The sequence below is a fragment of the Citrus sinensis genome, chromosome 9, assembly GCF_022201045.2.
Source record: "Citrus sinensis cultivar Valencia sweet orange chromosome 9, DVS_A1.0, whole genome shotgun sequence".
Taxonomy (NCBI): Eukaryota; Viridiplantae; Streptophyta; class Magnoliopsida; order Sapindales; family Rutaceae; genus Citrus; species Citrus sinensis.
The window spans coordinates 24,398,561-24,413,454 of record NC_068564.1 but is presented as its reverse complement, the minus strand read 5'-3'; the positions used below and the strand labels follow the sequence as shown (position 1 = coordinate 24,413,454).

The 14,894-nt window shown below is 34.3% G+C and overlaps 1 long non-coding RNA gene and 1 other non-coding gene across 6 annotated transcripts; both read right to left on the bottom strand.

Annotated features, from left to right (window-relative positions):
* Positions 1-388: 388 nt before the first annotated feature.
* Positions 389-5,110, bottom strand: LOC102611867 (uncharacterized). 5 transcript variants are annotated; one of them, XR_008051537.1, is made up of 6 exons: positions 4,920-5,109; positions 4,798-4,848; positions 2,209-3,175; positions 1,804-2,125; positions 887-1,302; positions 389-797 (listed from the first exon to the last, which is right to left on the bottom strand). It is a non-coding gene; the product is annotated as an uncharacterized LOC102611867 (long non-coding RNA). The 5 variants fall into 5 exon arrangements; XR_008051538.1 differs by having other exon boundaries at positions 1,804-2,885; positions 3,015-3,175; XR_008051539.1 differs by having other exon boundaries at positions 1,804-2,872; positions 3,015-3,175.
* An 861-nt stretch (positions 5,111-5,971) lies between these two features.
* LOC112498018 (small nucleolar RNA U30) lies at positions 5,972-6,057 on the bottom strand. Its single transcript, XR_003065102.1, has one exon. It is a non-coding gene; the product is annotated as a small nucleolar RNA U30 (small nucleolar RNA).
* Between the last annotated feature and the right edge of the window lie 8,837 nt (positions 6,058-14,894).

The window sequence follows — 14,894 nt, the reverse complement described above, 5'->3', positions numbered from 1 at the left end:
TGGTGATTTATGGCAATATTTAATGGTCGAACATTCAACTTATGATCATCAGTGTTACAGATAAATTTCACTGCTGATCATACAACAGTAAAAAATAAATATTTACCATTTTAAATTATTTTCAGTATTAAAAAAATAATACTCAACTTATAATCATCAGTGCAAGCAATGTTAGTTACTCAATTGTTAACAACACTACTAATAGAGCCCGAGCGGCCGAATCACAGCAGTCCAAACCCCCACAAGTCATTATGGGGTTTAATTCCTTCTTCAATTATCGAAAATATTTGAATGAATGCAATTATTCAAAAAATCTGAGCATGTAATTAAAAAAAAAAACAACACTACCAATTAAAAAAAAAAAAAAAGCAACAACACTAATACAATGTTTAGCTCAAGCTATCAGAGACACCATTTGCAAGATTAGATTTAGCTGAAGCATCATGTCCACAGATTGTCTAAAGAGTGATGTAGTACACATTCATTTGTTATCTATCAGAAAAGAAATTCAGCTCAGTTTCTCAACCGAAAAATAAAAAACATAAACTGAGATTCTAAGCAAACAACTTGGCTGGCCTATCAGCTGCATTCTCCTGAACAGAGAGAAGGGCCATGTTAATGTATCTCTTCAGTATTGGATAAGATGCTTCTTTTTCCAATACAGGACCCTTCAGTTCCCAGGCTCTACCATCAGTCCACAGATTCCATACCCGAAGCCAAACAGATCATTCAAATGCTGAATGAATAAGTCAGCTCTCACATTGATTCTACTGATGTAGGAAGCTCCTTGCTTTTCTCTGGTTCAATAATCAAACTTTTAGAAATTTTACTAGATTAAAGAACAAAAAAGAAAGAAGAGAAAAAAGTAAGAAATCTTGTCACTTACGTGGCCAAGGGTAAGTGAATCAGAATCATAGAAGTGGGTATTCTTCTTGCTACTCAGTGCTCCCAATAGTAATACTCCAAAGCTAAACACATCATCTCATTTTTAAACTCTTCTTGTCCTTGTCCTGACTGACTTGAAAGCCTCTCAACAACAACTTCCTCTCCATTAAATAGTTTTCCCTGTTTTCAATTTCATTCTTCAACACATCACATTTCACTCTGTTTTACTTTGTATACATCTCCAAAACCACCTTCTCCTAGTTTATTTCCTTGAGAGAAGTTATCTGTAGCTGCACTTATGCTTGCCAAGCTGAAAAACGGAAACCAAGCTTCCTTGCTCTTTGCTCTTGCCCGTCTTAATGCCCATATTTAGGTCAAATGATAACATATCCTGGCTGATTTCAATTTTCTTTCATTCTGCAAATCAGCATTAAGAAAGGTGAGCAAAATTTTTCTCATTTACACTAGTACACTCATGGATACACAAAATATGAGTGATCTAAAATAAGCTCACCTTCATCTTTGTGTTTTCTCCTCCATCGACAAAATATGAAAAAAAAAAAAAAAAGGCAAGAAGTACTATTACCAGAAGAACAACTATTATAGTCATCCATAGTGGTTCTTGCTTCATACATCCAGAAAAATTTTAGTATCCGGTGGACTGTGACCTAAATTTGATGACTATAGATAAACAATATCGCTACATTAGGTCAGGCACTAGACTCCTAGCAGGGTAGTTTGATAAGTTTGCACCATACTCAACAAATGAACGAGAGTAACACATACTGAAAGAATACTAAAATTCAAGTCTTCAATTCAATCCTGAAATGAGAAGGCTTAAATGCATTTTGACTCGGATGAAGCCTTACTGAAACAAAAAATTTAATACTATCAATTTCAAGAATGCAACAATTATACCTGGTTCTGAAGCGGGTACTCGTATGTAGACAGATTGTCCTGTGAAGTTTCCAAGTGACCTTCTGACAAAAATCAGGTCCCCAAAACACATTAAACAGCCACTGTCTCCTCCTGTTAGCTTGGAATCAGTATAAGCTCTACATGTACAGTTCTTCAAGCAGTCAGCCTCACTCCGCTTCAGATTGATTCTCTCATTAGCCAAACCTCTAACAAGTCAGGTGCTTTAATGCATTAAGATTTATAAACTGCTCTCCACTTTTGCAATCTGATGAATGACTATTCTCACATTCATTTGGTTGTCTTGTGATTCAAGTTTGAATCCCTTCAAACACTCACGATTAGATGCATTGTCAGGGCTACTTATACTATTAGCACTAAAATATGCATACTAGTCGCAAAATCTACCTGGAGCTGAGAACATCACGTTCCATATTAGATGCGTGACCGGACCTGCAAGGTTGACTTTCAAAATCACTACACTTGAAATGTTGATGGAGTCATACCTGATATAAATTTCATCTTCATTGTCAGCCAAAACTTCTTCATAAAGATAGTTTGTACTTTATATATGAAGGAGCATCTCCAAAGGTAACTCCATTCCAGGTTGCAGAACATGTATTTTTCACAGACCCATTCTACATACATATTTAAGGTAACCCCATGAATAAGAATGTCAAGTCTGTAAGAAAAGTTTCCTGGGGAAGGATCATCAGCGATTCTCCATGATGTTAAATATAGCTCCAGAACAATATTTAAATCCCCAACCACCTTGATGCCTGGTAACAGAGTGTCTGATGGGCAGTCAAAGCTCTGCCACAGATAGTCCCCTCCACAAGTATTACTACTAAAATATTATCCCCAAGAACAAAGTTTCTAGTATCCAAGAGTTGTGCCACCAGGTTTTGTGCTTTTAGCAACCAAACAACTGTATCAGGGCTCTTCTTGAACCCTATTCCTAAGCACCTGTGCTTTGAATTACCAGGAGAGGAGAAGCCTAGCTCAAACCTTTGAGATGAGGAAACCAATTTCTCACCATCACAGATGAATGTTGCTGTAGTTACTGTATCAGCTGCGAATGATAACTGCATGGTCAGCAAGAAGGTCAAAGAACTAAGGATGTAGAAGTAATGAAGGTTCTCCATTCATAAAACTGAAAGGAAAATGATATTTTGAGATTGAAGTAACATTATAAAAGGGTAATTTTTAGATACCATCTCTGAGATTTGACATATTTGCAGTTAGACAGCAAAGATGCATTTATTGGTGAAAGACCCCCTGCCGTCAATTACTTTTCTGCTTGAATGCTGGTTGGACACTGAAAGTATTATCATGCCCCTGATACCTTTTGAGATACCTGACATGCCTATAAAACCTAACAAAAGCATCTGCCACCAAAATCACAAATACTGAAATTTGACGAAGCTACCATTACAATGTATGGTTATTTACAACTACACCAAATAAACAATATGACAAATTTACCCTCATTAGCATTTAAAATTTACAAGTAAAACCAAATAAAAAAATAAAAATGAATGTAAACTGTTGCCTTACAAAGTCTCTCATAGTCTCCTATGGAGATTAATTAAGCTAGAATGCTAGATGAATCAGGAAAAAGCAACTGATAAAAACTGACTGCTGGCAGTAAGTTCCAAACTGCAGCAGTCACTAAGCAGTAGCCACAGTACAAACGACCAAATTAAGATTCAATGCCACCAAACAAATCCATAACTTATTTTAATCCACTAAAGCTTTAGTGCCACAACTACACTACCAACAAATATAATATTCTACTCAAATATGAATTCAATCTGACTTAGCACAATTGAGAAATGAAGATAAGCATTAAATATAAAACCACATATTGCATTCCAGTATCAAATAATTTAAGCAGCATCAGTTATAGCCACAATTAACAGCCTTCACAAAGCAGGCAATAGCTGCACATAAAAGCTCCTTGCAAACTCTTGTCCAGTTTGCATGAATTAACCAAGCAAGCTTAAGATATTACTTGTCTTTGGCAACATGACGTTTTCATTTACAAAAGTCAAAATAAGAAAAAAATGCAAACCTATGGTTAGTCTGACTAGATGATACCCCGTCTTTCTAGTTTTCCCTATCAAAAGGCATTATATCATCTAATTAATCCCTTCAAAAATTAGTTGATGGGCTAGATCGTGCTTTGCTGCTTTATTTTTCAATGCACCTTCAGTCGATCTGCTTCATTGCTCAATGCTATGGATTGTGTGGTTTCATTCTTGGGTATGCTGTCTTGTTTTCTAGAAGCAAACAAACTGACAATCAAAATGAAAAATCATATTAAAACTATATCAATGATTACTATCCACATTTAGGGGGAAAAAAAGCACTAATGTGAGTTGAAATTAAAATCTCAGCATTGTCATGGACATTGGACTGGACCAGGGTAATCATTGCAGCAATTCCCCATCAAGATGCTGGGAACTAGAACTTTCTGGGTCACAATTCACATCATATATAAGCAATGAATGAAGTTATGTTGTACAGAGCAACGCCTCATACCAGATCTCATTATGCACAGAATCTTCATCAAATACATGCAACTAATGAACAGAAAACTCCACAAAAGTTTCAAGATCACCGAAGTAAAACAAACTCAAAGAAAATTCCACATCATAGTGTTAGGAGAAAGCTCAAAACTGTTTGCATGCATCATGATCAGCTAACATTAAACCCATTTTTATCTCACCAAAGTTTTGCTTCAATCAATCTACTTTTGTAATAATGAATTGAAGATTTTTAATTTTATCTACGAATTTATGGTTCAAGACTTTTTAAGGCAGTGCTCTTCAAATACATCAGAAGCATCACGAGGCATTATTTAAGAAAAAAAATAACAATTTAATTTTTAACCCATCTAAGCTGAAATTCAAGCTCTGAGTTAGCACCAACATCAAACCCATTTTAACCCATCATGATTTAAGCTTCAAGACAATCACAGCTTAATAAACTCACCAATTTCTTTTCTTCCTTTTTTTCCCCTGAATGTAGGCTTCTTCATCCATCCTACATTTTTCAGCAAAGGCAGACTTATACACTCTAAATGAACCCAAACAAGACTTGATTTCGATACTGACCTGTTAATCTTGGCTTCTGCAGAACGATCCGAAGATGCAGGACGCCAACGAAACTCAAGATCAGAACACGAGGTGCGGTGGCTATCTTTCCTTTACTTAACACAAAGTTCCAACTCAGAGCTTAAAACAGAACCTGGTGAAACAGAAGTGGAAGCTTTAAGGGAGGGCCGGGCGGGGGGGCCAATAAAAAACATTTATCCATAATATTAATGAACGAGAATGTTAATCGTATATTTTCATTATTTTTTACTTAATTGTCACGTTGTATAAAATTATATAAAATTAACATGCATCTAAATTTACAAATTGTACGTTACAACGCGCATGTAACACAGAAAGTGCAAAACTTTTGCTATTTCAGCTGAGATTATGAAAATTAGGGGTGGGCAAAATCGGATTCGGGTCGGGTTTGGGTCAACCCGATCGGGTTTTGGGTTATTTGGGTTGGGCAAACATTGATCCGAATGCAACCTGAACTTACAATCCGACCCCATCCGATCCGATCCGATATATATTCGGATCGGGTCAAAAATCGGGTTGAATTCGGGTAGAATCGGTTCGGATTAAAAACGAATCATATTGAATTCCGGTCAAATTAAGCCAATTCGGGTTGATGAAAACAGGTCAATTCAAAACATATATACCAATGCACCATGAAAGCTTCAAAATTCAAAACACATAGGGGAGAAACTCGGGTCGGGTTGGAGGCTTGAGCCTTGGAGCAGCAGATCGGCGGCCACGGCAGCAGATCACGGCTGGGTTTTTGGCAGCAAATCGATGGATGTGCAGCAGCAGCTCGCGCACGGTTGGACGCACAGCAGTTTCCTCGTGATGGCTGGACGCAGCACGGCGGCAGCAGATCGCGGACGCAGCAGTAGATGGCTGGATGCAACACGGCAGCAGCACGGCAACAGCAGATCGCTAACGCAGCAGCAGATGGCCGGACTCACAACACGGCAGCAGCAGATCGCGAGAAGGAGAGAATGTTTTCTTACTTCTTGAGGGTTGGGTGTTGTGATTTTTTTTTTTTTTACTAAAGAGGAAGAGAAGGTGCTCAGGATAATTAACAATGGATTAGAGAATTTTTCCTTATGTTTATCTCAGATTAACGAGATTAATTTCACTCATCATCATCGCAACTTGTCTTTTGAAAAAAAATCACATTAAGAAAACAAAAAAAAAGAAAGAAATTTTGAGAAAGAGCAAATTCGCAGACAATTTAAGTTGGGGTTTGTGTTTTGTTGTGAGTCTTGTGTTTGTGTAACCTTTTGAGTATGTGATTTGTGTATGATTATGTGTGGTGTGCCGTGTGCCGTGTGCGTGTGTTTAGCCACTTAGATTTTTTTTTTTTATAAAGCAACCCGATTGGGTTTGCAAGATTTCATCCGATCGGGTTGCATTAACAACCCGATCCGATCCGAACCCGAAATTTTTCGGGTCGGATCGGGTCAGGTATTTTGACCTTATAGTATTATCAGGTATAATATCGGGTTGTGATATTCCCATATCACGTATAATATGGAACATTACCGTCAAACATGAAATTGGCAAAAATATTTGAGAATATTTCCTTTTTTGACTTTATTCAAAACATGCAATATCGAATGTGAAACATGCAATATCGAATGTGAAACATGCAATAATGGACATAATATATGCAACATGCAACATTTTCACATGAAATCTTCAACTTACCACATAAAACATGCAACATGGTAATACTATTATTTGTTTACTTGTAATTATATTATAAAATACTAATTTTTTGAACATTTTATTTAAAAGTTTTCAATTTTATTTTTAATTTTTTAATTTTTTTTTAAAAAGTGCAACCCGTTAACAAACTGATTGCACCATGTATTTGGTAGCCAAAGACAGTCGGGCTCTCCTTTTGAGACCCCATATGGTGCCAGCTAGCCAAACCCATCATAAGTGCTAAACACTTTCAATGAGGGATGGATAAGTATCTAATGCCTCACTTTATGTGCTGCAATATATAATTTACATAGAGTACAATACAAAACAATATTGTATGATCATCCGTGAAATTTATTTGTAATATTGATGATTATAAGTTGAAAACATAAGGGTAAAATTGGAATGAAACCTCACATAATTTATTCTTATTAATAAATCTCAAGATAGACAATCATTATTCATACTCCAACTGAATCCTTATATAAAACATATGAAATAAAGTCTCCAAAGAAAAGTCTCTAATCCAAAATAAGAAGTCTAGTCAAATTTAATATTTAAAGCAACTCCAAAGATCCACTAAGAAAAATTCTCCATCTAAGAATCAAAGCCACATTTTTAATCAATCTATAAAATATTGGAGACGAAGGGTGAACCGTCAACTCGGTAAGCAAATCCATGTACAATATTTGAAAACCTTTGTCATATACCTTTAAACATTTTATGAGAACATTTTCCTTTAGCATAAGGGGTGGATTCATATAAAAGCATTAAAAACATTAAAGCATTCATAAAAACATTAAACCATAAACATTGGTAGCTCATGCCTCGTAGTTATCATCATTCATCATTCATCATTTAGAGTGTTATACCCCGCATTATTCCTCATTTAGGGTACTATATCCCACATTGTTCATAACATCCTTGTGCACAAAATCATCATCATACTAGCAAGTTGGCCATAGCATTTCATAACATCATAACATCATAACATTTGCATTGTATACATTACTACGAACTATGAGCTAAAACATTTTTGAATCCACCTTACATCTTTTCATAAATAGCATTTAAAGTCTTCTAAAACAATTAAGAACTTTTCTTTAAACATTTAATTCTTTTAGAAAATTCTTTAAGAAAACATTTGCTTTGAGAAAACTAATTTCTTAAGAAAAATTCATTTTAAAATACATTTATATAAATTCATTTAAAAGTGTTTTTATTTTGTAAAATTCATTTAAATATTTAGAAATCAGTTTTGTACAAATGTTCATTTAAACATAATTCTTATAACATAAATTACATTTATTATAAAACACATCATGCATGAATCTACTTACCTTAATCCGCAGCAATCAACTCAATACCTCAAGAACAAACCAACGAGCTCACCCATGTCCTATATGTTAACATATATGTTTCCATAATATTGATTTTGATGATAACAAACAAGATTAAAAATGATTAATTTTTTAAGCTCAAATTATTTAATATTCTTTTTAAATAAATCATTATTTTCATATTATAAATGTTTCATATTTAATGGAAAAATGATTTTATGAAATTGGTTGTTTTTCAAAGTTTATGGTTTAATTGAAAGAATTTTGAAAACTTTGAAATAAACAAGTAGTTTTCTAAATTTCGGACTTGGACCTATTTGAAACTATTTAAATGTTTTTGGGCCATTCTATAATTTCACACAGTTTGGGCAAAGTCATAATTTCAAAAAGTTGTGGGATTGACAAAGCATTATTCTAAAGTTCTGAAATTGGACTTTTTTGCAAACTTTCATAACGTTTTGGGCCACATTATAGTTTTATAAAGTTTTGGGGTCAAACTATAAATTTAAGAAAATATTCACTGTAGCAGTTACTGTAGCAAGCGGAAATCCGGTTTCTGATAAACGGAAGTCCGGATTCGAGGCAGAATCTATCCGAATTAAAAGCGGAATTCCGGATCTTGACAAACGGAAATCCGGTTGTTGAGCAGTAAGCTACTGAGCGTAAGCGGAAATCCGGATGTGACAAAGCGGAAATCCGGATGTTCAGAAATTCAAATTTGTGGCTGTAACGGTAACATTAAGCGGAATTCCGGATGTCCATAACCGGTAATCCGGTTACGACCAAAATGTGAGTAACGGCTAGTTTTCGAGCTCAAACTATAAAAACTCAAATCCAACTCATTTTGAAGCTCTCCAACAATCTCCAACAAGCAAAAACAAAAAGCACACGTGATATCTTGAGCTTACAACTTGCAAAACACAAATCATTGAATCATTCATTGTTCTTCATCTTTGAATATCTACTCATTGAGTGAGTTTCATTGTATCTTTCATTTCTTCAATTTATTTGTAAGAGTTTGAGTGTGTGAGACACTTGAGTGAAGAGATTGGGAGATAATCTCTTTGTTGTAAAGGTTTATTGACACCTCAAAGTCAATTGTAATTGTTGAAGCCTTGGAAAGGCTTGGATAGTGAAATCCTCGAGCTTGGATCGCTTGGAGGCGTGGACGTAGGCGGAGATTGCCGAACCACGTAAAAATTCGTGTGTTTGTTTCTCTTCTCCCTTACTCTTTAATTATCGTGCTATTATTGAACTTATTGTTTTCAATTATTATTAAGACATTAGATTGCTTGTTGTGTGGATTTGTTAGGATAATTTTTTAAAATTCCAATTCACCCCCCCTCTTGGGTTGCACACTTGTATTTCACTATAATTATCATAAAAATATCCTTATCAATATCATCTCTAACCTTAAACATAATCCCAATCATCCTTAATTCATAGGCACTTATATTAGCTCAATACTTATACATATTCTAGACATAAGTATGAGTATCTTTCACATGCTGATTTTTTTTAATAACCTATACACATGTCGGAAAACCATGAAAATTTATAGAGGCTCTATGAACATGCACAGCATTGCATACAATATTTCACAAAAATCAGCACAAGTCAAAATCGAGTTAGAATATTGACCTTTCACCAAAGTAACAAAACTGTCCAGCACTGACCAAAACAGACCTTTCCCACTTAGAAAATTCATAACATATTCTTTAGTACTCGAAATAATATGTTTCTTTTTTCTAATCACAGAAGACACATTCAGAAAGCACATAATTAAATTTCATAATTTTTGGACTCCTGAAACTATTTTAAAACGTTTTATTTCCGAGAACATCTAACCCGTCTAGAAAATTCCAGATTTGAAAACAGAGTTTCAAAAATTCGTATCTTTTATTTTACATGCCCAAAAATGGCGATTCAAGTTTTTAAAGACAGAGGAAAGATTGAAATTTCATTATAAAATCCTAACATGGCATGTAATATTCATAAACTAGCCCATCTGTTACACGTTTCAGCTTCTGCAATTCTGGAAAACAGTTTCCAGATTTGCAGCAGCCATATGTTACGATTCTTAATAATTCAATCATAAAGAATAAAACTACAAAATTAAACATGCAAGTATAGGAGACATAGATCTGTTGACAAAAAAAACTCCATAATTTGTAAGGATGTGTAACCTTATAAAAAAATTTCCAGAATTGAGAACCGCTGCTGAAAATCGGAATTTTCCAGCACCAGTAACCTAACTTCGAAAATCCATAACAATTTACATACTCAGACGATTTCAACACAAAACCTATCAATGGAAAGCTTAGGATGTCTAGTTCCATGATATGTAAGCATATTCACTTGATTCTAAATAAAGAAAACGATTTCAAGTAAGGAATAGGGACTATTCATATCATCACAACATTACAAACACACATATATTACCCAAATCATATTACAAGTAATTAAAGGCAGACAATTCATAAAAATAAATCATATAAGTCTAAGAAATACTTAATACCTTGAGGCAAACACTAAGAAAAGAAGTGATAAAACTTTCTTTTCCTTCTCTAAAGACTTATGTTTTTTTCCTTTCTTCCTAGGGTTTGTAACGGTGTAGAAAATAAAAGACGGCTTCTTAAAAAAATGGCTTCCTCTTAAATATTTGGTAATTAATAAATATTTTTTTTTATAAAAACTAATAACTTACGTAACTTATTTAAAGCAATTTGATAAATTTTACTCACACACAAACACTCAATAATAACTATCCTACTCAATTTAATAAGGGTAAAAGAGGAAAAAAATAAATAAATAAAAGTGGGTGTAATCCTCAAATAGCTGAGGATATTTCTCCTTTATTTCATCATCTCACTCCCAAGTGGCTTCCTTTGCAGTATGATCCTTCTCCTCAGAACTTGTTCTTTCCTATCCAATATCTCCATTGGTTGTTCCTCATATGACATATCATTCGCAATTTGGATAGGTTGGTAATCCAATACATGAGAAGGATCAACCATGTACTTCCTCAATACTGACACATGAAATACACTACAAGAGCAGCTTCTGTTTTTGCACAATTTGAGATCTTTAAAGCATCCCAATTGTGATGACTCTAATAAATCCACACTTAGAAATGTTCTAGGAGTTCATAGGATTTAGAATCACCAAATTCCGTTTGGAAATGAGAGAGATAATGAAGAAACATGAATGCTCGTTCATAATCAACCATTCCACCAAATAAAGCACCATCATCTTTTCAATAATTGCACCAAACATTATCATGAACTAGACCCATCCACTAAACCATTCTTTATTTAATGTGATTTTTTTCACTTTAATAATTTATTTAATCAAATTAATTTTGAATAAATAAATAGCTAAATTAATTAATTTTGTATTTAATTAATTAATGCCATTTTGATCAAATCAAGTGGTTAATTGTGGGCTTCCTTTGTGACATATTCTTATGCCTTTTCCTAATCCATATTAGGTCCAATAAAAGCCTAAAACTCTAAACCCAAAATTGGTCTAGAAGTCCATAATCATTTATGAACCAAAACATGTCCAATATGGTCATTTTACTTACTCGATATTGCACATAATATTTAATTAAGGATTTATGAAATTTATTTTGTTTCTTAAACTATTCATGGAACATCTAAATTTCTATCTCAAATCATATTTAAGGTATATATATCCATTCTTAATGAATTGTAATATAAATACCGATTTTCCTAAAATTAGGAAATTTAACTTCTCATTTACTAGTAACTCATTTTTCATTTCTATTAGGTGTGTAACCTTTTAGGTTCTTTGTTATAAGGTAGTAGAATTATTTTAATGATAACTCTTTATTCATTAAATGATGCTAAACTCTTTAGTCATCAATTATAACTTTTCTAATGACCTTAAGATGCATTGCTAATACGCTTTACTAATAATTATCTTAAGGTTTCTACAAGTCATGAGTGACACTTAACAGTATTTCACAACCACCCAAATAACAAGAATTGCTAGATCTATAGAACCTATTTAATTGTTTCTCTATGTCCTGGTCTCTTCATCATCTATGTCCAGAGAAAAACATGGCTTATGGTTTAGGGTGTTAAGCATTTATACTTTATCTCAAAAATAAATCTAAATGAACTTGGCATGAAAAATATAATTTGAACTCCTTCAAATATATTTCATCTTGGCCAAGGATTTCTCATGTCAATTCATATTATCTTTCAGGGACATCCTTTTTATATATTACGAAGTGATGAATTCCATATTGGCCATACACTTGTCTCCATACATAACCAACCATGACAACTATTGCTAGATCTCTTCCTTGATTAGGAATCAATCATTATGCTTTCACATATCAGAGATGTCTATGTACAAGACATATGTGATGCCTCAAGTCTAAAAACCATTATTAAATATAGTGTCTATCATAATGTATAATAAGTCATTAACACTCAAAACCATGTGACTTATTATATTTGGTCAAGTTCAGTAAACTCGTTTTTGCAACAAGTACCTATGTGTTTGACTTGACATCTCATGTCAATGATATGAAATTCACTATCCATTTTAGTATCACATACCATAAATGAGTCATACACATACTAGTGTTTATAGGAATTTATGACGTCCAATCATAAATTCACCACTAGGAACTATTTTAAAAGTATAGTACAAAGAATACACGTTTCGTATTTTCAACAAACTCGAGAATGTGTTCATTAACTATTTTACTTCTTGGAATATATTCATTAAATTAATTTATGAATGTTGGCAACTTTGCCATTTTATAAATATCAAAATGCTATTCAAATACAATAATTCTCTAAAAGCAAACATCATTTGATTGGTCTTCAGGCCATATTACTGACAGTATGTTGCATAGTTAACGTGAAAAGTTGCAAGTTGCATGTTTTACGTTAACTGTTGCATATTAGACGTCATTGTTGCATGTTTGACGTTAGATATAGCATGTCTTGAATGAAGCCAAAAATGAAGAATATTCTGTTATGACCCAACCCAAATATGGCAAGATATTGTCTGCTTTAGGCCTTAACAAGACCTAAATGATTTTGTTCCTACGGCGCCCATACAAAATGCGTCATGAAATTAAAGAGTGGATCACCCCTTATAAACCCAGCATCTCTCCAGTGCTTTGTTGATATGGGATTCGCCTAAGGTGTTACATACACCACTTTATGGACTCAGTGTCCTCGTTGAGACTCGCCCCACCATCGCTGAAGAGGACACACAGAGCGACTCTGATACCATTTGTCATGACCCAACCCAAACTTGGTAAGATATTGTCCACTTTGGACCTTAACAAGACCCACACAGTTTTGTTCCTGCGGCACCCATACACTTAAAAACGCGTCTTGCTAGTTAAGGTGTGGATCACTCCTTATAAACCCAGTATTTCTCCCGTGCTTTACCAATGTGAGATTCACTTAGGGTGTTACATATTCAAGAATATTCTTGCCTGTTTCATGTTTGACATCAACGTTTCATGTTATGCGTGGTATGTTGCATTTTTGACATGAAATGTTGCAGGTTGCATGTTTTACATCAGTTGTTGCATATTTGACGTCAGATGTTGCATGTTTGACTCAAATGTTGCATGTCTTGGATAAAGCTAAAAAATAAGGAATATTCATGAATATTCTTGTCCATTTCATATTTAACGTCAACATCGCATGTTTTTACGTGATATATTGCATGTTTGATGTGAAATGTTGCATGTTGCATGTTTTATGTCAACTGTTGCATATTTGATGTCAGATTTTCCATATCTTGAATAAAGCCAAAAATAGAGAATATTCTCAAATACTCTTGTCCGTTTCATGTTTGACATGAAATATTACATGTTGACGTGGTTCTCATATTTAACCTCAGTCATTACATATTTTACCTCAGTTGTTACATGTTTCACGTAACTTAATTACATGTAAATTGCATGTTATATGTTTCACGTCAGTTGTTGCATATTTGACATTAGTTATTGCATGTTTCACGTCAAACATCGTATGTCTTGAATAAAGCTAAAAAATAGAAAATATTCCTGCCCGTTTCATGTTTGACGTCTATTTTGCATGTTTTATGTGAGATGTTGCATATTTCGCATCAAATGTTGCATGTCTTGACAATGAACTCTTACCATCATGAAAAATAAGCAAAAGTGGGTATTTAAATCAAACCTGATAGAATGCAACAAAAGCAAGAAAGCTGTCGATAGAAGCCAGAGCCAAATTGGGTACAAGCAAGCGAGGTACCAATTAAAGATGCTTCATTCAAGAAGAGAAAAGCTACCAGAATGATAAAAGTAGAAGAAATACAGCAATAAACAGAATATTGGGTGAAGCTGCAACAATAGTTTCAATCACTTAACAGTACCAGCAAACTTATAGTAGACTTTAAGAACTAGATGTTTAAGCCACAGTCAACGGGGACGTACCCATGAGGATAAAGGCACAAGCGTGAGACCAGCAAAGCCACCCATCCTTACTTTGTACAGCTGAAAACGTCGAATGAAAAAGGAGGCAACGATGTTAGCGACAGAAACAACTAGACCGGAAGCAAACGACTCAAGATGACAACAACAAGTTGATGGATTGGATTGTGTGAGCGAGATGTGGCTTCGATTTTATTTGATTTGTCAAGAAGTTGAAGAGAGAAATTTGTGATTTTTGAGAGAGATGCAAGAGATCGGGCGCAATTGAAACACCTAAATTTTGTTTTGCAACCTTGGGGAATCGGTTGCTTCGGTTGCTCATTTGTACCTTTTTTTTAATTTCTTTTCAATGTCAACCGTTTGATTTATTTTACATGAATTCAATGACTGCATTTACAAGCCGGCACAATGCCGGGTAGAGATGGCAAAATCCCGGGCCGGGTCCGGGTATTGCATGATCGGACCCTGCCCGGATACAATCGG